Source organism: Astatotilapia calliptera, chromosome 4, assembly GCF_964374335.1.
Source record: "Astatotilapia calliptera chromosome 4, fAstCal68.1, whole genome shotgun sequence".
NCBI lineage: Eukaryota > Metazoa > Chordata > Actinopteri > Cichliformes > Cichlidae > Astatotilapia > Astatotilapia calliptera.
Window position 1 is genome coordinate 19,551,105 of NC_137425.1, and position 23,270 is coordinate 19,574,374.

The window sequence follows — 23,270 nt, forward strand, 5'->3', positions numbered from 1 at the left end:
CGGAAACATGGCTTGAATAATTTCTGTTCAACGATGTAATCCAATAACAACCGATCTCTTTACCCGTCGGCTTCCCGTGGCTGTCATGCTAGTACCGCTTGTCACTCGTTCCCAGAATCCTTTGCGGTTTTACCCATTAATGACGTCACATTTTCAATCTCTATTGCCTCACCAATAATTGCTACCATTAATAACACTGATCATAGCCAAATGCAAAACTAGTGAAAAAAAAACAATCAGAAAAGATGAGGAGGGAAAGGATTGGTGTTCTCCACCTGTAAAACCATTCATGTTTTGCTGGTTGTCTCATGTTTTCCCTTTGCTCCACCTGTTTTTAATTTCATTAACTCCAAAGCAGCTGAAACTGATTAACACCCCGCTCTGCTTAACTTAATGTTATTTTGTATTTTACTCTTTTTGTGTACAGCACTTTGTGACTTTGTTCCAACAATTTTTTGAGCAGTGTATATGTGAAAATATAAGACTGAAGCCAGCTCAGGTCTACCATACCAGACATACCCAAGCTGTACAAGGATTGAACATGGGAAGTGAAGGAAACGGCTTCCAGGGCCTAATCCGTGGATCGGCTTCCTCCGAGGCGTGGGCGTCTATCAGCAGAGATTGTACCTTCACCTATCAGCAGAGATTGTCCCTTAATCTGTAACACAGTCAAATATATTCTCAAGTAACATTCAAGCATGCCATTCAGCATGTTAGTACGAGCTCGGGAGCAGCTTGGGAGAACAAGAAAACAGAGACTGCTTCAGGTTGTCTTCCCAAATCGACTCAACTTTATTCTCAAGTACAACAGTTTATATAGAGGGAAAAATTCATGAGTCAGCAGATTCTCAGTTTAAACCAGTACAGACCAAGATAAGGGAGCGTCTTCCTGCCCTTGGGTGAAGAAGCACCCTTTGTATAGTTTATCAGTTATGATTATCTCAGCGACATATTTTCAAGGCACGAAATAAAGAGTTCTTTCATTAGTGAATTCTGAAACAAACCATCTGGCCTTCAACAGGCGTCTCCTAAGAGATTTAGAAACTAATGTAGCTGAGGGAGTGATCTCTGTGGTATTTCAACCTTGTACCAGCCTGTGATTCTCACACATCAATTCTTGGGTCAAAGAGAAAAATAACTAAAACAAAGGGGCCTTATTGAATGACAGAGTTTTCCTGTATAATGTCACTATAAAACAATATCCAGTAAATGCTCCCATGGTACTAAAATACCTAACAGTTCCACTCTTTTATTATTTTTTAAAATAATAACTCAATATAAAGGAAAATCACAAATGTAATAACATAATATAAAAAGCAAATCATATAGTAAATAAAAATCCTAAGGTTAATGCAGTAGATATGATTAATAACCTAAATATATAAAAAACACAGTTCTTCAGTCGTCTCCTGGCCTGGTCCCAGGTTCGAGAGACCCCGTATAAGTGTCGTGTGATGACAATGGGCATTTCATTTTCTCCATTATCAGGATGGAATGAGTCTATCTTTATCAGGTTAGACATTGTGTGGTACTCTAGGCTTTCTGTTCCTGCTGGATGTTCGAGTACCTTGTTGTTGTTCAGGTGGGGGATCAAAGGGCTTTCTGAGTCTTGGCTCTTTCAGGCGTTGTGTGTTAATCAGTGATTGTGTGTGTGTAGGTGTATTGAATCCGGGCGCTGGCTCGCCTGAGTCGTCATCTGTAGGTGTATTGAATCCGGGCGCTGGCTCGCCTGAGTCGTCATCTACTTGATCCGACGCCTTAGGTGGTTTGGTGGGGCTGGTCTTAACCCTGCTGGCATGAATCCACTGAGGTTGTCCGTCTGTTAGGATGCTGGTTCTCGTCACTGCAAGTACAGTCTGGGGGCTGGAACACGCGGCCTCCCCGAGTGCCCTTGGTTTTAGCGACTTCACCAACACCACGTCTCCTGGTTTCCACGGATGGGTTGGATCTGTGGAAGGGAGAGGCTGAGAGAGACAAACTTTCTGATAGTTATTATTCAGTGTTTCTACCAGGTTATGAACATAGTCAGACAATGCAGTGTCTATGTCCCCTTCCAATAGCGGTGCCCCTCTGGAGGCTGACCATGGTGTTGGAAACGGTCTTCCCATGATTATTTCAAATGGAGATAATTTGGTTGCTGCGGATGGAGTCATTCTAATCTCGCAGAGGATTTGAGGAAGTAGTTTGACCCAGGTCATTCCTGTTTCTATCATTGCTTTAGTCAGGCGATTTTTTATGGTCCTATTCATTCTTTCTACAACTCCTGAACTCTGAGGATGGTATGGCACATGATATTTCCAGTCTATTGCTAGAGTTTTAGCACACTTTTGAATTACTTCTGATGTGAATGAAGGTCCTCTATCACTGTTAATTTGGTGAGGTATTCCAAATCTGGGTATTATTTCATTGCACAACTTTTGACATACTACTTCTGCAGTTTCTTTTGATGTTGGATAAGCTTCTACCCATTTACTAAATTGATCCACTATTACCAGTAAGTACTTGATGCTTCCTTGTGCTGGCATGTGTGTAAAATCAATCTGTAATGTATGAAATGGGAAATCTGGTTGTGGTAAATGCTGATGTTTTGCTTTTGAGCTACCTACATTAGTTCGTGCACATGTTAGACAGGTTGCTAATATGCGTTTTACTGCGTGTGATGTTTTCTCAATTACAAATCTTGATTTTATTGCTCCTATTACCCCTCTTTGTCCGACATGACTCACACCGTGAAAATGTCGGACAAGGATTGGCAGTAGTGAAGATGGGAGGGCAATCAAACCCCCAAGGTTTTTGTATAAGCCGTCTCTGTTATCTAAGGTACAATCATTACTTTCCCAGTAAGTGTAATCAGATGCAGAGGCTTGCTCTTGTATGAATTTTAGGTCAACATTTGTTTCTAAATAGTCTGGGAGTGTGACAAGTGGCAGCTGTAAAGGCAGAGATAATACTTCCTTTCTGGGTGGTTGCTGTGAGGCAGCAGCTGCTTTCGCGATCACGTCTGCAAGAGCATTTCCCACTGCTTCGTCTGTGTCAGCCGTGCTGTGCCCCTTCGTTTTAACAACTGCAATTGCCGATGGCAGCTGTATAGCCTGCAAAAGTCTTTGAACAAGATCAGAATTAGCGATCGATTTTCCATCAGCAGATGTGAAGCCTCTCTGTCTCCACAATGTGCCAAAGTCATGCACCACACCGAATGCATAACGGCTATCAGTGTAAATTGTCACCCGCTTATCCACATGTAACTCACAGGCGCGTATTAAAGCCATGAGCTCTGCTTTTTGTGCTGAGTGAAATGGTAATGAGTGAGCCTCTAGTATGATGTCAGGCAATGTCACCACCGAATAGCCACAAAGAAATGAGTTGTCATTTGGTTTTGAACAGGACCCGTCCACATAAACAATGACTGAGTCTGGGATTGGTGTCTGCTCTAAGTCTGGGCGTGGTGCTGTGGATTCCTGTATACGTGTCATACAATCATGATCGTCAGGGTCGTCTGAACCATCCTGTCGGTCAGAGGAACACAGCATACGAATAAGTAAGTGTGCTGGCGAATTGGGTGTGCCGTTTGCTTTTATAGTGAGATTTGCTGTTGAAGTCAGTGTAGCTTCATAACCTGAGCGACGTTGTGCGGTCATATGTTGTGTAATTATGTTTGCTAGAATGGTCGTGACCTGGTGATTGGTGTGTAGAATAGTGTCATGTGAGAGTGTGAGCTTCTCGCAGTCCCTTATCATGATAGAGCAAGCCGCTACTGCTCTCAGGCAGGCCGGCATCCCCTGAACTACCGCAGGCAGCACCTTGGAGTAGAAGGCTACTGGACGGTAGCCACAGCCATGCTCTTGGGCCAGTACGCCTGCACAGGTTGTGCCGTTCTCTGTGACGTACAGGTGGAACGGTAAGTGGTAGTCAGGCAGACCCAAACAAGGGGCGGAGGTCAGCGCTCCCTGTAATGCATTGAAAGAGGCAGTCATTTCTGTTGACCACAGTATTCGAGGAGGCTTGTCTTTTTTGCAGCATTCACGCAGAATGTGGTCATGAAAAGAACAGTCTGGTATCCACTGTCTGCAATAGTTCACCATGCCTAGGAAGGACAGCATTTCCTTCTGTGTAGTGGGCTTAGGGACAGAGGTCACAGCTTTGACCCTGTCTGTAGTCATGGAACGTTGTCCGTGAGACAGTGTAAATCCCAAATATTGAACAGAAGTCTGACAGTACTGCATTTTCTTTGCTGATGCTTTGTGGCCAGTCTGTTGGAGGTGCTGGAGTAGCATATGTGTGGCAGTTTGACATAGTTTTTCACTTTCAGCACAGAGGAGGAGATCATCCACGTACTGTATCAGGGTACAGCCCTCTGGAGGAATGAAGCCGTCCAGGGTAGCACGTACCACCATTGAGAAAGCCGCAGGGCTGTCTACCATGCCTTGGGGTAAGCGACTCCATGTGTACTGCTTATCTCTATGTGTAAAAGCAAATATCGGCTGTGTGTCCTCATGCACAGGCACTGAGAAAAAGGCGGAGCACAAATCCACCACAGTAAAATGTGTAGCTGTTGCTGGAATAGATGTCAGTATGCTGGGAACGTCTGGGACGAGAGGTGGCAGAGGCATAATGACTGCATTAATTTGCCTTAAGTCTTGTGTGAAACGCCATACGCCAGGTTTGTTAGGCTTTGGCACAGGATTGACAGGAGTGTTATATGGAGATACTGTGGGCTTTATTACTCCAGCTGTCAATAAATCTCCTATGATGATGTCTAGGGCTGCGGCTTTTTCAGCGGAAATGGGATATTGCTTGACATATACCTGCTTGTTGTGTTTCAGCTGAGCATGATAAGGTGTACAGTCAATAAATCCTACATCATTCTCACCTCTTGACCATAATGTCATGTTCTGATATTCAGCTGGCAATGTGACAGCAGAGATAGTACAGTGTATGGGGTAGGTTAGATCTATGTGTCGACATGGTGCAGTAATGTCATAGCCCATGTCTGAGTTATGTGACAAAACCACTGTTTGGCCTTCACTGGTGTGAGCAGTTATCATGTTGTTGAACAGTGTGAGAGAAACAAATATGTGGCTTCCAGGCATGGGGTTACCTGGTAGTGGTGTCTGTACACGTGTTTGGCACAGTGTGTGACGTGGGGTACCAGTCAGATGGATATTGAGTTCATTCTCTGCTGAGACGTCCAGCTGACACAGAGGCTGTTCCTTCTCCATGATGTCGATGCATAGGGCAGAGAAAACATAGCTGTTATCAGTATCTGCAAACATTTCACCCTTTGTGTTAAATGAAATACACAAGTTCATTTTTGCCATTAAATCTCTGCCTAATAGATTCACAGGCGAGTTTGGAATAATTATGAATGGATGATATGTAATTTCATCTGGTTTTGGGCCCCAGCGTTGAAGAAAATATAATCTGATCAAACATTATTCAGCTTTAAATATTGTTCAGCTTTAAAGTTACTGTGCAACTGTGTAATAAAAATGTGCTCACGACTTTGGCCTTGAGAGCGATAAGAAGCGATCGCCTCATCCTGCAGGTGCAAGATATCTGCAAGCGAAGAGACTAGAACACCCAAGGCCGATTTCCTTTTACGGAGTTGTTTTTCTGCTAATGCAGCACTTTCCTCACAACCCCCTCCTGTAAGTTTTAGAGAATATATACCCATCCTCACAGCAAATATTAGGAATCTCCTGATGTGAGCTGTGTTGAGAGGTTGTCTCTGTCTCAATAAAAGTTCACTGATTCCCCATCTGCCGCAGGTGTCCGGTTGTCTTCATTCTCCGCCAGCCTGGTTAAGTCAATTCCTCCTTAACATCTAAAAGAACCTATTTAATGAAGGAAGACGGGTTCACTTTGTGTTTAATATTATTCTATTGCTGTTGTTGTTTTTTTTGTATCCTTCAATTGGCGTCACGAACAGGATCCGCTCCAGGTCAACTGGAACGGATGGGAGGACTTCGGCCGTGGTCTGAGTGAACGGAGTTTGGACAAAAGCTGTGTGCACACAAAAACAAGGTAAGCAGACCTTTTATTTCTGCTATATTGAACATTATAAAAATACTTAGTGTCCAAACTCCTAGTAATTCATAACCAAAATTGTCTGGCTTACTTAAGGCTTGTTGAGAATCAGACAAGTGAATAAGAGATAAGTGAATAAGAAATAAGTGAATAAGTGAATAAAGATAAGAGTGAACTGAGGTCTGACCACGGTTGCAGCCGACGGGTTGCTCTCCGGTGTCGGATACATACCTCAGTGCAGGTCTGGGACCTTGAAAGGGTTTATTAGTAACGCCTTTCTAAACAAATTAAAAGGTTAAAGGCCTTGAGAATATTTTTTAGTAATATTCTCTAAACTACAGAAGGGTTAGGAAGGCCCAGAGGACTTTATTAGAAAAGATCCTCTAAAACTTAAAAAGGAGAAGTACTGGTTGGAGTCCAAAGGAGGGGTCCCTTTGATCAATAGGAGAAAACGGATCTCTTCTTAAAACCCCGATGATTTTAGTGTTTTAAATGTTTTGATGTTCTGTTTGATATTGGACACACATAAATACACGCTGAATGCTTGCTGTGGAACACTGGGCAGGACAGTTTGGTTCTCCGTTGTTCACAGATTACACAATTAAAGGAACTAGGTTCCTCTTTTGGTTAAAATAATACACCACACATAGAATTTTTTTTACACATTTATTACATACATAAGGAGGGTAATGAGTGACTGCAGGTAATGTATGAAGTGTGAATGAGACGTGTGAACAAGGTGACAACCAACTAGCACCCCTATCAGGAAGCTCTAGGCAAGGTTACCCGCCAGACTCCGGTTTGGTAGAAGCTTGGTAACACCTGAAGGGATATTTCAGTGCTGACTCACCTTTAAAGCAGCGCCCCAGCTGTTAGTGCCTAACAGAGGCAGAAACCCAGCTGGCCCAAATTCTCCTTTAAAATCAATAAAAGAACACTCCTCCATTGACAGTAAAATGGATGGAGAATTAGATCGAGAAACTAATGATGATGGTTGGGGTCCCGGTGTTATTCTTAGCACATTGGGAGAACAATTAACATGTGTTGAGACAGTCATCAACTCCACACACCAGCCTAAAGAAGCAAAAAAGCAGAAAGAGTCATTGAGGAAAACAGCTGAAAGGTTAATGAAAGAAAAGGGAAAGGACGAGGGGAGTAGTGGTAACTGGGGAATAATTTGGCAGAATAAGGCTATGCAGGCAAAAGAGAAAGAGGAAGAAGCCAACTCAGCAGCAGCAGGTGCAGGTGTGATGAGCGGGGTGAGACACAGAAAGGAAGCAGATAAGCACGCAGGCCGCAAAGCCAAATTTAATCACTGGGTGTGTTTATGGGAAACTGCAAAACCACACATGAAGAAAAATAGGTCTCAGCCACCTCCCTATTCTGCCTCAACTCCTCCCTCAGCAGGCATATATCCGGTACTTAATATCTCTGGTGGAATAATGACTATTGGAGAAGAACCGCCCGTAGCTCCAACTCCCATAGATACCAAGCATTTTTGCCCAGGAAGCTCCTCTCTGTCGGCGACATCCTCAGCTAGTAGTAGAGCCCCCTCTTCTATGTCCCATTGTTTTGGAACCGGATCTGAGGGCCTAACTGACCCATTTGCGAGCGCACCATTTGCGGTTCGAATGAACAGACAGGAACCCACTGAACAACAATTAACTGATCAAGAAGCAGCATTACGCAGCTGCTTAAATGAACATAGGTCAGTGGTCCAGGTGAATAATCGTGTTGCGTCAGCCCCTCTTTCCCGGTCCAACCCCTTTGCCAGCACTCCTGTCGCTGTTAAAGGAGATCTGACCGCTACTGCAAAAACTGAGCCTGGCACTTCACCAAATGTCACAGTTACCATGTCTTTGGTGGGCCGTCAGGATCCGGAAACACAGATGAGTTTAGCCCACGTTTTTGCTGACACTGCTACCCCACCAGGCGGGGAAGAAACTGAGGATACTGATGATGAACTCAGTGACCTTAACAATACACCCCCCTCTACCCCTCCCAGTTTAGGATATCAGACTAGATCTAAGGGCCCTGTGCCTCAGCCTCCAGGCATATTTCCCCTGGTCCAGACTAAAGCGCAACGTAGACCAGTGTATCAACCTTATTCATTCGGAGATGTCCAGGCCCTAGTGGACAAACTCCCTGACATAATGGAGGGAGGGAATGCCTGGTTGGCTGGTTTGGATAAATACACAGCTGGACAGGACCTCGCACTGGGAGATTTTAGAGCTATTATAACTAGGTGCACATCCCGATCTCAGGCAGCGGACCTGGAACAAAATGCGGGTACTACCATGCATGAGAACGAGGTGCCACTAATGCAGGCCTTGAGGTTTATTGGACCGGCCCTGCGCAAACAATTCCCACCCAAAAATCAAGGCACCTTACAGAAATTTAAATGGGAGGGAAAGCAAAATCCCACCCATTATCTAAATCAGGCTGTTGAAGACTGGGTGAACCATACAGGTCATCACCCCAGTAGGACTTGTTCACAGAGCATGTGGTTTAGAAGGGCGGTGCTGAGGGGCATTCCGGAGTCAGTAAGCCAGAAAATGGAGGATAATCCTGATTTGCAGGACTGTGACTTTGCAATCTGGAAGAAACATTTGATTTTTAATCTTAACAAAGTGCAGATTAAGTCTGATGATAAAGCGGAGAGCGTCGAAGATTTACAGTTGCAACTGTTGAAGGTTCAGCTGCAGAAAGCTAAAAACGACCTGGGTGGAAAAGGTGACAAGCCTAAAAAGCAGCTTGTGGCCGCTGCGGCTCCCCCTCCTGGTCCAGTTGCCCCTGATTTGTATCCGAACCCATGGCCAACTGATCCACAGCCCCCCCAGTATGGTGCTTATCACTCCCCGGCCCCTTATGGGCAGAGAGGTTCCCCATTTGGAGGAAACAGAGGTGGTTTCAGGGGAAGGGGTCAGATGGGAGGTGGTAGGGGAGGCCAGATGTATGTTTGTTTCCGGTGTGGACAACCTGGACACTGGGCTAAAGCGTGCCCTTTGAACCCGGCTGCTGGAAGAGGCAGGGGAGCCCGTGGTGGGCCCTATCAGCATCCTGGCCACAGAGGTGGACCTCGTGGTGCTTTAGTTGAAGTGCCCCCGGCCCCACAGATGCCTGTGATGGGGTGGGAGTACTACGAGGGTGGTCCCCAGCTATAGGACACCCCACAGACTGCCCAGGACGGTGAAGGGACAACGGCGGACCCTATGCTGTCCATAACTGTAGATAGAAGAAGAAGCAGCTTTTTAGTGGACACTGGAGCTACGTACTCCACCATTAAGGATGTTGCTCGTGAAAGACTTACTGACAGAGTGATTACAGTGGTGGGCATATCTGGGGAACCTAAAACTCTGCCTTACACCGTGCCCCTCCCCACAACGGTTGGAGATCAGACCTTGTTACACAGCTATGTTTGTTCAAAACAGGCGCCTGTGAATTTACTGGGAAGAGACTTGTTGATTAAATTAGGAGCCACAATACTCTGCTCTTCACAAGGCCTAACTGTGACTCTCCCTACTGGGGTTGTACTTCCCTGCTCTGATGGGCCAGAGGGAGGTGGTCAGTTTCTGCTGCAACCCTCCTCCTGTTTGGCGGACTCTGCTGACATCTACTGGGCATTATTGGAAGTTGAAACACCTGCTGAACCAGGAGTTTGGACTGCTTTTCAGCAATGGCGGCCGTGGCTCTCACTCCTACATCCTTATGTCCCTCCCCCTGACCCACCTCATGTTACACTGTTTTATGACAGGCATGACACCACCTGGTACCAGCACATGTTCCAAAAGCAGTGTGAGGGGCGGGCTTGGTCTCTGAACATGTCGTGCATTTTTGCGGCACCGGAGGGAGTGGCAGCAGCGGTTACTCTTACAACAGATCAATTACAGTGGTACATGATGTCTGATGAGGCAGCTCCCCATGTGTCACTGGCCTTACATCCTGGACACCAGGCTAAGGAGCTGGGTGGAATGGTTAAACGTTCCCTTGCGGCCACTGACTGGACACCTACAAAACTCCCACAGGTTTTGTTTTCTCCATCTACCAAGACATACCAAATTTTAAATGATTGCTTTAATTCCTCAACACTGCAACATGGAGTGGTCAGCGGGTCACATGGAAGAGAACACACAGACCACTGTGATGCTGCGCCTTTACTCGACTCTCTTCCAGATTGTTTGTGGTCCCTTGGACCCACAGATGTAGGTTTAGTTGATGTGGAGCCAGTCTCTTTTCAACTGTCATCTGCTACCCCTTTGTGGCAGCCTCAGTACCCACACAGACCGGAGGCTGAGGCTGGGATTGCAGAAACAATTTCTGGTTTGGTCACTGCCGGTGTCTTGGAGCCCTCCTGCTCTAAGTGGAACACGCCCATCCTACCCGTTGAGAAAAAAGGCACGGGGAAGTTCAGAATGGCACATGATTTGAGAAGGATTAATGCCTTACTTGGCACTCCTACTTTGCCTGTGCCTAATCCTTATGTTGCCTTGACCAACCTCCCACCATCTCATGCCTGGTTCACCTGCATTGACTTGGCTAATGCCTTTTTCTGCCTCCCACTTCGTGAGTCACTGCGTGACATCTTCTCATTTACATTTAGAGGCCGACAATGGCGTTACACTCGCTTACCACAGGGATTTGCCCTCTCCCCAGGACTGTTTAATCAGTGTTTGAAAGAACTTTTACAAACCAGCCCACTACCATCTGACTGTATGTTAATACAATATGTGGATGACCTTTTGCTGTCTGCCCCCACGGCTGACATCTGTTTGGAGGCCACCAGAGTGGTACTTCACCACCTGGCCAACACAGGTTTTAAAGTGAGCAAAAACAAACTACAGATTGCAAGAAAACAGGTTTCTTTTCTAGGCCGCATGGTCTCACAGTCCGGTATTTCCTTGTCCCCAGAACACAGGAACTCCATTTTGCACCATCCAAAACCTCTAACTGTAAAAGACATGTTGTCATTTTTGGGCCTGACTGGTTACAGCAGGACCTATGTCCCAGACTATGTTGGCCTTACTTCCCCTTTGCGCGTTTTGGTAAATGAACAAGGCATGAGAAACCTCTCTGCTCCCCTCTCATGGACTACAGAAACAGAACAGGCGTTTATAAAGTTAAAACAACAGCTTTCTGTCGCCTCTGACCTTGCTGTGCCAGATTATGCTTTGCCTTTTCATCTTGATGTTTCTGGAACTGGAACCCATATCAATGGTATCCTGTTCCAGAAAAAAGGGGGAGAGAGAAAAGTGTTGACATATGTAAGCGTAATGCTTGACAACACTGAAAAACGCCACCCACCGTGCACACAACACGTTTCTGGACTTGCAAAAATCATTCAGAAAACAGCACACATAGTGATGAACCACCCACTAAAAATTTTGACATCACACAGTGTGGTGGCCTACGTCTCCTCACAGGCCTTCACACTCACTTCACTCAGGCAGAGACGCCTCAGTACCATTTTGGAAGCACCACACATCACCTACTCACATGAAGGCATAAACATGGCTGATCACATGGGATCAGGGGAACCACATATGTGTGAAGAGGTTGTGCAGGTACAGGAGAAAATCAGGCCAGATTTGCAGGCAGAACCTCTAATGGATGCAGAAAAAGATTGGTTCACAGATGGATGTTGTTTCAGAACTGAAAGTGGAATGTTGAAGGCTGCATGGGCAATAGTGGAACAGACAGACATGAGATGGAAAACAGTGAAAGCAGAGCAGTTGACAGGACAACAGTCTGCACAGAGAGCTGAACTGAGAGCGGTGATTGAAGCCTTAAGGATGGGAAAGGGACAGAAAGTGAATATATACAGTGATTCAGCTTATGCTGTGGGAGCAGTGCATGTGGAGCTCAAGCAGTGGCTAAGAGCTGGTTTTTTGACAGCCAGCGGAAAGCCTATTAAACATGAGATAGAAATGAGGGAATTAGCGGAAGCACTGTTGTTACCTGTTAAGGTGGCAGTGGTAAAATGCAAAGGACACAGTGCCGGATTGGACTTAGTGGCATTAGGTAACAAACAGGCCGACTTAGTAGCTAAGCAGACAGCTGGTTACTTACCCTCCCTGATTATGGTAATGGACCCAGAAGCCACACCCCCTCCAGAAAGACCACCCATACAACTAGGCCTAGCCACAATCAGAGAGTTACAGGACAAAGCCAGCCCCCAGGAAAAATCATTATGGGTAACAAGAGGGGCCACAAACACAGATGTTTGGCGTGGCCCAGATGGAAGGCCCATTCTACCGCCAGGGGTCAGACAGACAGCAATGGAAGAGGCACATGGAGTGGGGCATGTGGGACCTGCACAAATGATGAGGAACTTAGCCGCCTGGTGGCACCCTTATCTAAAAGACATGACAAAATACATGGTTAAAACCTGTAAGGAGTGCAACCAATTTGGAATCAAGCCCGCCTTCAAGCCAATAGCAGGGTACTTCCCCATCCCACTTTGCCCAGGGAAAGAAATAATCATTGATTACACAGACATGGTGGACAGAGTAGGTAGTTACAGGTACCTGCTGGTGGCTGTGGATGCATTTTCAGGTTGGCCAGAAGCCTGGCCGACAGCAAGTGAAAACAGTAGAACTGTGGTGAAGTGTCTGATTAATCATTATATACCACAGCATGGGTTTCCCGAGGTCATAAGGTCGGACAATGGTTCACATTTCAGGAACCACGATCTGCAGAGGGTTGAAGCCGCATTAGGTTTGAAACATAAGTTTGGCTCAGTTTACCACCCCCAATCCCAGGGGAAAGTGGAAAGGATGAATCAAACTCTAAAAACTAAATTGGCTAAAATCTGTGCACAGACCAAATTAGATTGGGTTAAGGCATTGCCTCTTGCATTAATGTCCATAAGATGCTCAGTAAATCAAACCTCTGGTTACACTCCATTTGAGTTGGAGCATGGCAGGCCTTTTCCTGGCCCCTCCTCTCGCCTGTTAATGTCGGATGAAGCTGATTCAGACCTCGATCCGAGGACATATTATAACATGCTCCGCAGTTTTGTTGCCCAGTATTCCTCACAGGTCGCTGAAAGAAACCAGCAAGAGCTGAAAGAGGCGGCTACACCTGGAATGGACTACGTCCTCCTGAAAGTCACAAAGAGAAAGTGGGCTGAGCCTCGCTGGACAGGCCCTTACCGCATAACAGAGCGGACCTCCCACGCTGTCAGGCTCGAAGGGAAAGGTGACACCTGGTTTCATTACACACAGTGCGCTGCTGCCACCGAACCAGGAAGAACCTTGAGAGAGGTGCAGAAGGACCTGTCAGAAGGAGCTGCAACAGCATCACCAACCACTTGAGGGAGCCAAAACTCAACCTACAAGCCGGCTGGTTACAAAAGGGGGTGTTCTTCATACTGAACTAAACATTTTTATTTTTCTATTTTTAACATCTTTTATGACTTTGCTTTTATATTGGCTTGAGTTTTTAAGAGTTACATTTTACATTGCAATAGTTTTAACCGCTGAAAGCTCATTTAAAGTTGTGTCACTGATACTTTTTGTTGCTCTTTAACTCCTAGAACACGCCCTTGGCGAGGTGGGGGGAACTGGACCACCTTTCTGTGCCCCATCATCCTCTATTAGAAGACATCCAAGCTAAGTAAACATGTCTTGGCCCTTTCCCCCTGAAATGACAGGCAGGCAAAGATGTTGCGTCTTTGTTTGCTTCCTGGCCCTGGGTCTCATTCCCATTGGCATAATCCTGATTTGTGGTGGTGGTGTGGCAATAACAAGTTATATGATGGTTTCCCTCGGGATGCGTCAGGTCTTTGCGCTCTCATAACTCTTATTTTACCTGTTTTAGTCACTCCAGTAGATCTCTCTATAGAAGTACACGAAGTTGGCCTCCCATCCTCCTCTGAACGCCGCTCTAAACGTTCTCTAATCCCAGGTTCAGCTCATAATCCAACCTATATTGATGCTGTAGGTATACCCCGTGGGGTCCCCGATGAATATAAACTGCGAGACCAGGTTAAAGCAGGATGGGCCTCGATACTTTGGATGGTTGAAATAAATGCGAATGTAGACAGAATTAACTACATTCACTTTAATGTGCAACTGTTGGCTAATTACACTCGAGATGGTTTTGAAGCTGTGCATGCACAGTTATCTGCCACTTCCCTAATGGCTTTCCAAAACAGGGTCGCAACGGATTTTCTCCTCGCAGAAAGAGGCGGAGTCTGCAGCCTTTTTGGTCAGGAGTGCTGTACCTATATCCCCAATAACACAGCTCCTGATGGTTCCCTCACTAAAGCTATTACTGGTCTCACAGCTCTTACTGTTAAAATGAAGGAACACTCGGGCGTTGATACTGCCATGTGGGACTCTTGGCTTAACATGTTTGGCAAATATAAGGCCCTTGTAGCTTCCATCCTAGTTTCCATCTCAGTTTTTGTTGCTGTCCTAGTCACCTGCGGTTGCTGTTGTATTCCATGCATTCGATCCCTCTTCCAGAGACTGATTGTTACAGCTCTCACTCCTGAGGATAAGGATCTCGCCCGGCAGATGCCTTTATTGGCTAGTCAACTTCCCACCTCCTCGCCAACGGATGATGAAAACTCTGATCGTGAGGGTGACGAACATTATCGTCTTTCTCTTGTTTAAATGCTTCTAGAATGGTTGTTTCTCTGTGGTGTTTTGTATTAGGCTTGTTATTAATTGTTTCCCTCACCCACTTCCTCTTGAAGGATATATCTGGTTGAACTGTGTCTGGTCGGGTTGTGAGGGTTAAGCGATGTTCTCAGGGTCTCCGGACTTAAGCCTGAGCGAATGTGTACTCCCACCACTGGATATAAATTGTTTTTTTCCACACCCCTTCCTCACGTTTTACCATATTCACTTTTGAATGTCCTTAGCAGTTACCGTTCTGGGTTTATTTTATGGTTGATTTATTCTTTCACATTTTCACGTTTATATCTCTCATTATTATGGTATACTCTGTACTCTCCACATTTTTATCATTACTTATGCTTTTTGGTTGCTGGGTTACAGGAACTGTTAATTTTGTGTCACTACCCTGGTTGCACTGACTCGTTGTATCCTTGTGTGCAGGACAGCTGTTACTGCTTTCGTCTGGAACCGAGACTGCTTGCAGCCGACCCCTGGGCAGGGTGGTGCCTGGACTCTTTTCTCCTCATCTGCAATGACAGATAAAGACAAATGATAAGACCCGAGGAGTTTTTCGAGCCAGGCTTCGACACGTCTCTGTGTTCCTTTGAATGTTACTTATTTTTGTGTGTTGACCCATTTAAGATGGGTCAAAAGGGGGATTTGAAGAAAATATAATCTGATCAAACATTATTCAGCTTTAAATATTGTTCAGCTTTAAAGTTACTGTGCAACTGTGTAATAAAAATGTGCTCACGACTTTGGCCTTGAGAGCGATAAGAAGCGATCGCCTCATCCTGCAGGTGCAAGATATCTGCAAGCGAAGAGACTAGAACACCCAAGGCCGATTTCCTTTTACGGAGTTGTTTTTCTGCTAATGCAGCACTTTCCTCACAACCCCCTCCTGTAAGTTTTAGAGAATATATACCCATCCTCACAGCAAATATTAGGAATCTCCTGATGTGAGCTGTGTTGAGAGGTTGTCTCTGTCTCAATAAAAGTTCACTGATTCCCCATCTGCCGCAGGTGTCCGGTTGTCTTCATTCTCCGCCAGCCTGGTTAAGTCAATTCCTCCTTAACATCTAAAAGAACCTATTTAATGAAGGAAGACGGGTTCACTTTGTGTTTAATATTATTCTATTGCTGTTGTTGTTTTTTTTGTATCCTTCAGCGTGTTTTTAGAGAATGAGTTTTGGGGCATTGCACTAGAGTTCCGTTTATTCCCATGGTGTTGATGCACACAGAGGAAACAGGCCCACTATAGAATTTTCCAGACAGTGAACTTTTAGTGGCTCCACTGTCAACTAAAAAAAGAATAAGTCTTTTCACCTATCTCTATATCTAACATGGGCAAGCTTTCTGTGTTACGGGACAATTGCAAATGCAGCATCGTGTGTAGTGCTTCACACTGTCCCTCATCCTCACCTGGGCCTCCCTATTGTCGGTCCAGCCTTTCGTTATCATATGGGTGGGGATTAAAATGTGGATTATAAGGTTGCTGCCTAGGTGCAAAGGGGCCATTATTTTGATGTGATTCCTGTCTGCGTTGCCAGTTACCTTGTCTGGAAGAGCTCCGCTGACGCCTAGTGGCAGGAGCTGGTCCTGTGTTTTGTGGTCGAGACCCACGTGCTGCTGATTTGCATTCCCTCCTCCAGTGCCCTATTTTTCCACAGTAAAAACATACGTCTCCACTCCTATCTCTCCTTCTGAGATCTCCCTGCTGCGCTTGTTGAGGGGGCGGGGCCCCTGCATACATCATTTTCTCACTTTCCTCTGAGCCTTCAACATCAAAATTCAACATCATTTTAACACTTTTAGCCTTCGTGCTGTTGGGAAAAAGATCTGCACCAGCTTTCGTTTTGACAAGTGTGATAAAGTTCTTTATCTTCATGTCATAGAGATTATCAGTGGCAGTCAGCTTCAATAGTTGTGAACACTCTGGATGAATATTGTTTAAGAATGTTGTTATGAAAATCTGATCATTTCCACCTTCAGGCATGCATGCCTCATTAGTCTAGCAGTGCATGAAACGTTTCATAAACACTAGAATAGATTCATCTGGCTTTTGCTTGCACATGGTTACTGCATTTAAATCAATTTGATCTCTAGACATTGTGAGCAGAAATTTCTTTAGATTTTGAAAAAAGGCTGTGATCTTGTCATCGTTTATCCACAAAAACGAGGTGGTGTTGGCTGCTTGGTCATTTTTAGGGTCTAGTTCCTCTACTTCTTCAATAAGCTGAGATTCAGTCACACCTGGGATTCGTTGACATAATATATATCTATAATCAGGCCCACCCAAGTGGTGGTATCTGGTACTTCTCTGTAATGCAGAAACAAAGGCTGTAGGATTTTTTAGAGAATCGGGAAGTTCTTTAATGGTTGCTGCTAACTCTGAAATTTTAGGGGGTTGAATGCAACACATGTCCCCTATTATCATGAACGGGAGGGAGGGGCTGACGTCATTAAATTGTGATCCCTGCTTTTCTTTATAATGGGTGTTTTTGTGGGGGCCCTCTTGAGTTTTTTCCTCTTTTTTCTGCCTTAAGTAGTTCCTTATTAAATTTCTGGTGTTAGTTATTGCTTTTGTCACAGTCAAACCATTCGCTACTCTAGTGTGGTGCTGAACATGATTATCTATGACGGAAACGGCTTGCTGCAGTTCAGCTTCCGTACGTTCAGTTAAAGGATCTTTCATGATTTCCTCACACTCTCCCATTAACTGTTTTGTTTGCTTTTTATGTTCCTGTAACTCTTCTTTCTCGTTCAGTGTATTCTTGTTCCTGTCTTTGATCTAGGTTAAACCAGTCATCTTCTTCTGATTTAGGTGTCATTTCAGTGCCTTCCTCACTCCTCTGTGATTCTGCTGTTACATCAGGATATACGCGCTGGTGATGTGCAGCCGCCGCAGCAGCTATTAATTCTGTTTTTTCATCATAAGGCGGCGGAGCCGTAGGTTGAACAGATGGGCATGTAAGGCTAGTTTTTTCTGTAGTGGATTTATGTCTTATACTAGAGCCTACACTGGCTTGATTTAAAGCATTTACGTCTGGCTCGGGTCCCTTTTTCCATAGCGGTAGCATGCGATTGATCACATCACGACATTCTATCATATATTTTTTACAGGACTTTTTAATCAGCCTACTTTCCTTATCACAAATAGTATTTAACATTTCTACTGACCTGTTTTCTGGCGATAATCGTTCGGGATAGGGCTCCGGAAATAAATTAGGATGCATTAAACTTACAGTTCTTAAGTTCGAGACGAAATCAGTCACGTAAGCACTTCCGCATGTTCTGGATACGTAATCATGGAAGTCTTCACCGATTCGCGAACGTGGGTTACACGTAAGCGGAAGTGGGAGTCGTACGGAGCCGCTATTTGTGATTTTATTTTTTATTTTTTTCGGTTTTACAGTTAATTTTGATTTTTTATTGGACCCGTCTAAGGTCTTTGAATTATTCTGACCCATGGTCAGTGATTTCCAGAGGGGTTTAGACGCTTGAAGGATTTAAGTTAGTTTTTTTTTTTTTTTCTTTTTGCTGTGGCACACCTGAGGCTACTTGATTTTTTTTGCTAGCAATTTTATCTTTTTGGTGAGCAACTTCTCACTTTTTAACGAGCAACTTCTCGCTTTATGACCACAGGCAACTTCCTGTGTCCTTTCTGCTGGTGAGCAACTTCTTAGTTTATGACAGCAGGCAACTTCCTGTGTCCTTTCTGCTTTAATTTACAAAACAACAGGCAACTTCCTGTGTTTCTATGTGGGCCACTAAAGAAGGCTCCTCAGTGTATCCCACTTATTACTATGTGGGCCACTGAGAAAGGCCTCGTCAGCGTATCCCGTTCCTATGTGGGTCACTGAGAAAGGCATAACACAGTCTTATAAAATAAAAAGACACGCGCCTACCTTCGTCAGGATCCCACTTCTGACACCAAAATTGAAGGAAACGGCTTCCAGGGCCTAATCCGTGGATCGGCTTCCTCCGAGGCGTGGGCGTCTATCAGCAGAGATTGTACCTTCACCTATCAGCAGAGATTGTCCCTTAATCTGTAACACAGTCAAATATATTCTCAAGTAACATTCAAGCATGCCATTCAGCGTGTTAGTACGAGCTCTGGAGCAGCTTGGGAGAACAAGAAAACAGAGACTGCTTCAGGTTGTCTTCCCAAATCGACTCAACTTTATTCTCAAGTACAACAGTTTATATAGAGGGAAAAATTCATGAGTCAGCAGATTCTCAGTTTAAACCAGTACAGACCAAGATAAGGGAGCGTCTTCCTGCCCTTGGGTGAAGAAGCACCCTTTGTATAGTTTATCAGTTATGATTATCTCAGCGACATATTTTCAAGGCACGAAATAAAGAGTTCTTTCATTAGTGAATTCTGAAACAAACCATCTGGCCTTCAACAGGCGTCTCCTAAGAGATTTAGAAACTAATGTAGCTGAGGGAGTGATCTCTGTGGTATTTCAACCTTGTACCAGCCTGTGATTCTCACACATCAATTCTTGGGTCAAAGAGAAAAATAACTAAAACAAAGGGGCCTTATTGAATGACAGAGTTTTCCTGTATAATGTCACTATAAAACAATATCCAGTAAATGCTCCCATGGTACTAAAATACCTAACAGGAAGATTAAAAAATAATGTACCCAGGGCTGAGAGAAGAGCTCAGGGAGATGTGGAGGGTGAAGGCAACAGTGGTCCCTGCACTTAAAGCAGTAAACCTCTAACTGGTGAGTGACATCTGAGATCTTTGACCAGAAGTGTGCAGTCCTAGGATCAGGAAAGATACTGCACAAGCTCCCAGGGCTCTGGTGGAGGACCCGGACTTGAAAGATGAAGACAGCCCGCAGGGCGAGTGGGGAATTTTTAAGAAATCTGTAATCACATATCTGTTAGCTTCTGGGGTGTTTGGTGGCTAATCTATGTTTTACATCACATCCACTTTCAATCTCATTGCTTTTTCTCCAATGTTAATTAATGTTAATATGATTGTTGGGGTTTTCTCTGTTGTCTAAGGAGCTTGGAAACAAAAAGTGTCTGGACTTCTTTAAGTTGCTTGAAGATGTTTCACTTCTCATCTGAGAAGCTTCTCAGAGGAAAAGCTTCTCGGATGAGAGGACCTCTGTGAAAAGCCTTTTTATAGCCCTGTGAACGTCTTTTCATCATCAAACTTAAACTCATTTTATACTGCTAGGCTCCGTATAGGCTCTGTAGTCTGTGTGTATGTTTCCAGAGGATGGAGGAAACACTTCTATACACTGTAAAAAAAAAACGTAACATCAAAATATTTTACTGTGTATTTTACAGTTTTGTACTGTTTTTCTACAATATCATTAAATTTACATAAATAGAATGTGATTTTACATGTCAAATGTAAAATAACATAAAATCACTGTAAATGTCATAAAACATAATTTTCTTGTTTTTTAAATATATTTTTCTGTACATATGCATATTTAGATTGTTAAAATACATTCACAAATGTATCATACTTTCACAAATATTTGTCCGTTATTTGAAAGATTGAACTGTTAAATTCAAATGTAAAACTATGGAAAAATATATAAAATGATCTAAAAATCAATGAGAACAATTAATAATTAAAGGAGTATTTGAATTATAATTTTGCTGAAAATGTCATCTAGCTCTGTTTCAATAATTCAGAGGTAAAAAGTGAAAATATAATTAATAGGAATAAAAGCTAAAAAAACATATAAAACATTGCACGGCCACACTGTGCTAATGATATATTTAAAAAAATAAATGTAGAGGTAGGAATTGCAATTAATATAAATCTCAAAGTATTCACAACATTCCTGAAAAGAAACAGGCCTCTGCACCTGGGGTGAGAGGGTGCGGTCATTAAAACAATGTGACATGCCATTGGATGTTAGAACACATAACAACATGAGGAATTTGAACTAACGACCACAAGGTCGCGCATATGGCTGTGGAAAGCACTGTGGAAGAGAGAGGTTGGTGAAAGATCATCCATGCAGTGCTGCAAGGCAAGTATATCAAACTCAGCTTAGTAGAATTAACTTGCCATTGCTTGACCAATATGGCTCATAGTTTACTGAGACGGTAAAAGGCATGGAATCCCTAGCTATGAAGGCAAAGCACGTCGTCTGTCAGTATAAGGTGTAGTTAGACCAGCCGCTAGCTTGCTGGCTAGCAGAGTTGTTGTTTGCCAATTTGTTAGCTGCCAGCTTTCTGTGACCGTGTAAACACAGCAGTTGCAATGCGGATAGTTTCTACACCGCTAATACCCGTTAGGGGGTCCGCGACGGCAGCTGCCACTGATGCATTTGTCTCATTGTGAAATTAAGTATGCAACTTAAGACCTAATAGCGAGCTGTTCCACTCTAGCAACACACCTGCACTCCTGTAGAGAGCTCATGCGCGCCAAGATGAGCTGCATGATAAAGTTAGGGAAATAGAAGTAGCCCACTGTGCTAGCTTTGCCCTGTAAAATGTAATGGACATGTAAAGGATATGCCAAGTATTTTCTTTTATTTTGTGGAGATGAAGTAGACTAAAGCAGCTGAGGTGAATTATTTGACTACATATGAATGTACATTGCAGACATGTATTTGGATTTTGGCAGGTTTCATGATTTAGGAGGTTTTTTTTTCTTCCTCTGCAGATTAGTTGCATGGGTTCTCAAATTTATTCAGTAAGCTGTAAAGGTGATTATTGTGCTGCATTTAAAGATGTCAAAAGATTACGCCTGTCGCAGTTGTAGTGCTTTAATGTAAATGTTTGGGCACCCATGGTCAAAATTTTAGTTCATATGAACAGTTAAACAAGTGGAAGATGAAATAATTTCCAAATGGCATAAAGTTACAGATGGCATTTAATTTTAAATAAAATAATTTTCATATTTTTTTTTTTTTTAAACAGAAAAGGAAAGTGCCCACAGCAAAAGTTTGGACACCTTGCAGTTGACTGGGGGCCCCAAACTGCATGCCAGTGTATGTAATTGATATACATCAGTTGTAACATTGCAGTTAGTTGTTTGAGTCATGTATGGACTTGTTTTTTGTCCCCTTGTATCTTGTTCATGTACACAACAGGGAACTCTACTTTGGCAGCCGAGGAAAACATGTTATCTGTGGACCAGGCCATTGTGAGTGGCCATATCACTATCTTCAGCGGCGCACTTATCCTGATGTTTGGCTCTTCCTACTGCATGAACATTTCTTATCCAGTAGCCCAGGCAGCAACCTTGGAATTCTTGCAACGGTAAGGCGGCACCAGTCAATTTTATGCATTGAAACATAAGAATGACGAGATAGTGAAATCTAAAGTTATGCAATCCAAATCAAATCATCAGATTTCCTTTCATTTGCAGCTAAAACGCATAGGACTGAGCAATGCTTGAGTGTTGAGATGATCTTTAGATTGATAAATCAACAAATAATTAATATTTGCGTTTCAGATGGCTGTCTCTGAAATATCCTTGATTCATGCTCATGTCAACTTATAGAAAGAGACCTTTGAGTAGTAGATGTTCACAGATGTTTCACTACCCTGAAACAGTATTTCCAAGACTCACAGGTTAACCAAACATCTTTGCATCACCTCTCTGTTCCACAATGAACTGTATGTCCAAACACGCACTCAAAAGCAAGCTCAATCTACACTTAGATTCATTGCAAATGTAAAAAAAAAACACATACAGTCCAGTCCTCAGTTTCTTAATGAAGTTGTTGTTTTTCATTCGACAGGTGCCTTAAGATAAACCCAAAGTGGAGCGGAACGCGTCTAAGAAAAACCTTGCAGTCATTCCAAAGGTTCTGATGTTGATCGCCAAAATTGCGGACTATGAGTGGAGAGCATAAAAAGTTCTTATTTTTATCCTGAGGATAACATAATCTGCTGTTCAGTAACACTGGTCTCTGGCTCATGGTCAATGTCAACAGCACGGGTGGCCCGCTTGATAGGGGAAAGTGAAATATAGGCTGCAAATCCTATTCACATTTAGCTAGCATTAGTGCTAGCCAGTTGGTATGTTACTGTCTGCTGACAGGCTCTCTGTCACTTTGTCCTGCTTTAGGTGTAGCATTGTCTACAGGAGAGGTGGAGGAAGATCTCAGCCTGGGTGTTTATTGTCTTATGTAGTCTGGAAGATGAGTGGATGGTGGGGTGGGTGCAGTTTTCTCTGTGGTGGGGTTGGGTGGACTGTCCCGGGCTCTGTGGGGCCGGGCGGCGCTGCTACACTGGGCCCGGTCTGGATGGGCCTGGGCCCCCTTTCCCTGGCGGGTCGCGGAGTATGGGGAGTGCCTACTGGGGTCAGCGGGGGAGCTGGCCCCAGGGAGGGGTCACTTGCCCCTCCCTTCCTTCCCTCCCCATCTCCAGCTGCCTCCCTCTTCCCGCTCCACCACAACCACCCACACATGCAGGGCCTTGGAGTAGGGGTATGTCACCAGGGTGCAGAGGAGGCTACCCCCCCTCTGTCCCCTTCTGGCTGCCTCTGCCTCAATTTTATCCCACAACTTAGACATTCACATTACTCACACTCTCATTACACATACATATAGGATCTTGGGGGTGGGCACGATACACGGAGTCCAAAGTACCATCAGGGTGTACACCCCACCCCTGGCATCGT

The 23,270-nt window shown here is 44.2% G+C and overlaps 1 long non-coding RNA gene across 1 annotated transcript; it reads right to left on the reverse strand.

The window, feature by feature from the left end:
- Positions 1 to 768: 768 nt before the first annotated feature.
- LOC145428291 (uncharacterized) lies at positions 769 to 5,400 on the reverse strand. Its single transcript, XR_013908564.1, has 2 exons — positions 5,099 to 5,400; positions 769 to 3,102 (listed from the first exon to the last, which is right to left on the reverse strand). It is a non-coding gene; the product is annotated as an uncharacterized LOC145428291 (long non-coding RNA).
- Between the last annotated feature and the right edge of the window lie 17,870 nt (positions 5,401 to 23,270).